At 36.2% G+C, this 3,098-nt stretch overlaps 1 protein-coding gene across 1 annotated transcript in view; it reads right to left on the bottom strand.

Moving 5' to 3' along the window:
• Positions 1-2,996, bottom strand: part of LOC107592744 (cathepsin L1-like) — an 11,503-nt gene extending 8,507 nt beyond the window's left edge. Inside the window, exon 1 of the mRNA XM_016282296.1 lies at positions 2,871-2,996. The gene's annotated coding sequence lies outside the window, so the exon portion shown is untranslated. The remainder of the gene's footprint in view (positions 1-2,870) is intronic.
• Between the last annotated feature and the right edge of the window lie 102 nt (positions 2,997-3,098).

The raw sequence follows: 3,098 nt of genomic DNA, 5'->3' as shown, positions 1-3,098 counted from the left end.
ATATTGCAGCCATTTGCTAAAATCATTTCAGTTATTTTTTTCCTCATTAATGTACACACAGCACCCCATATTGACAGAAAAACACAGAATTGTTGACATTTATGCTGATTTATTAAAAAATAAAAACTGAAATATCACATGGTCCTAAGTATTCCTTTGCTGTGACACTCATATATTTAACTCGGGTGCTGTCCATTTCTTCTGATCATCCTTGAGATGGTTCTACACCTTCATTTGAGTCTAGCTGTGTTTGATTATACTGATTGGACTTGGAAAGCCACACACCTGTCTATATAAGACCTTACAGCTCACAGTGCATGTCAGAGCAAATGAGAATTATGAGGTCAAAGGAACTGCCTGAAGAGCTCAGAGACAGAATTGTGGCAAGGCACAGATCTGGCCAAGGTTACAAAATTTCTGCTGCACTTAAGGTTCCCAAGAGCACAGTGGCCTCCATTCCTTAAATGGAAGACGTTTGGGATGACCAGAACCCTTCCTAGAGCTGGCCGTCTGGCCAAACTGAGCTATCGGGGGAGAAGAGCCTTGGTGAGAGAGGTAAAGAAGAACCCAAAGATCACTGTGGCTGAGCTCCAGAGATGCAGTCGGGAGATGGGAGAAAGTTGTAGAAGTCAACCATCCCTGCAGCCCTCCACCAGTTGGGGCTTTATGGCAGAGTGGCCCGATGGAAGCCTCTCCTCAGTGCAAGACACATGAAAGCCTGCATGGAGTTTGCTAAAAAACACCTGAATAAGATTCTCTGGTCTGATGAGACCAAGATATAACTTTTTGGCCTTAATTCTAAGCGGTATGTGTGGAGAAAACCAGGCACTGCTCATCACCTGTCCAATACAGTCCCAACAGTGAAGCATGGTGGTGGCAGCATCATGCTGTGGGGGTGTTTTTCAGGTGCAGGGACAGGACGACTGGTTGCAATCGAGGGAAAGATGAATGCGGCCAAGTACAGGGATATCCTGGACGAAAACTTTCTCCAGAGTGCTCAGGACCTCAGACTGGGCCGAAGGTTTACCTTCCAACAAGTCAATGACCCTAAGCACACAGCTAAAATAATGAAGGAGTGGCTTCACAACAACTCTGTGACTGTTCTTGAATGGCCCAGCCAGAGCCCTGACTTAAACCCAATTGAGCATCTCTGGAGAGACCTAAAAATGGCTGTCCACCAACGTTTACCATCCAACCTGACAGAACTGGAGAGGATCTGCAAGGAGGAATGGCAGAGGATCCCCAAATCCAGGTGTGAAAAACTTGTTGCATCTTTCCCAAAAAGACTCATGGCTGTATTAGATCAAAAGGGTGCTTCTACTAAATACTGAGCAAAGGGTCTGAATACTTAGAACCATGTGATATTTCAGTTTTTCTTTTTTAATAAATCTGCAAAAATGTCAACAATTCTGTGTTTTTCTGTCAATATGGGGTGCTGTGTGTACATTAATGAGGAAAAAAAAATTAACTTAAATGATTTTAGCAAATGGCTGCAATATAACAAAGAGTGAAAAATTTAAGGGGGTCTGAATACTTTCCGTACCCCCTGTATATATATATATATATATATAACTATAGACTATTTTTGTTACATTATATTACATTATAGCCTACAGTATATGTTTATATATATATATATATTACTATATTTTTGTAGTATAATTTTTAAAATATAATTTACTATATTAAAGATGTTATGAATTATTTTACTATACAAAAAGGCCAAAACATTTATTTAATATACTTAAGGGTATTAATATACTTTATACTTTAATATACTTCTATTTTGTAATATGAATTTTTTAATATAATTTACTATAACCTATATGTTTAAGATTTTTACACTGTAAGCTATTATTTTATTATATTATATTATATTATAAATAGCCTCACTATTTTCCTTACCAAATTATTTTGTCGTATTAAATAAAGATAAAAAAAGACTGTATTTTTATACTATAACGAATAGCCTTACAATTTTCCTTACAAAATTAACTTTAAAATCTGAAACTAATGCATCATTGTATTAAATATACACAGTCTACATATTATATCAAAAGTGATGCAGACCCCACAGAAAATGTAACAATATGTAGTTATGTTTCAATATGATCAACAACACTTTGTTTGGTAAACAGTCAAAGCCTTTTGTAAGAATTATCAAAATAAATAATAGAACCCTTTAAGTAAAATAAAAAAATGTTGTGGCCTTTTTGTATAGTAAAATAACTCATAACACACACACACACACACACACACACACACACACACAGGTTTGTTTTTGTGAAAAGTGGTGACATCCCATAGGCGTAATAGTTTTTATACTGTACAGACCGTATATTCTATTGCCCTACACCAACCCTACCCCTAAACCTACCCCTCACAGGAAACTTTGTGCTATTTCAGATTTTCAATACACTCCATTCTGTGTGATTTATAAGCGTTTTGAAAAGTGGGGACATGGGGTAATGTCCTGAAAAGTCACCTTCTCCTTGTAATACCTATGTCATACCTTTGTCATTATACAAATTTATGTCCTCATTTGTCACAAAAACGCGTACACACACACACACACACACACACATATATTATACATATATATATATATGTATATGTTGGGTAGTTTAATTGCAAATTGTATTCCATTACTGATTACATGATAAAAATTGTAGTTACTTTTTTACCTAGATTACATTTTTACCTAACTTATTTTAAACTTACCATTAAATGTAGCTACCATATTGATATTAAAAAAGCTAAGAGAAAGAAAATGTATTCCATTATTTGTTATCAACTTCATGAAGTACATTAAACATTACATTACTCCAGGGTTTCCCAAAGAACTGCAGTGGGCTTGTGAACCTTACTACCTTACTATCCGTTCAATTATAATTATAATCGATTAGTTAACTAATCATTCAGATCGGTTTTGTGAACTGGTTGAACTGATTCATAGGAAAGATTCGACTCATAAGAACGATTCATTGCCGAACCAAACACCTCTGTGTGTGTGTGTGTGTGTGTGTGAGAGAGAGAGAGAGAGAGAGAGAGAGAGAGAGAGAGAGTGTGTGTGTGTGAGTGTGTGTGTGTGTGTGTGT

This window comes from Sinocyclocheilus grahami, unplaced genomic scaffold (genome assembly GCF_001515645.1).
Source record: "Sinocyclocheilus grahami isolate Dianchi unplaced genomic scaffold, SAMN03320097.WGS_v1.1 scaffold157.1, whole genome shotgun sequence".
In the NCBI taxonomy this organism is placed as follows: domain Eukaryota; kingdom Metazoa; phylum Chordata; class Actinopteri; order Cypriniformes; family Cyprinidae; genus Sinocyclocheilus; species Sinocyclocheilus grahami.
This window is presented reverse-complemented; position numbering and strand designations above follow the sequence as displayed.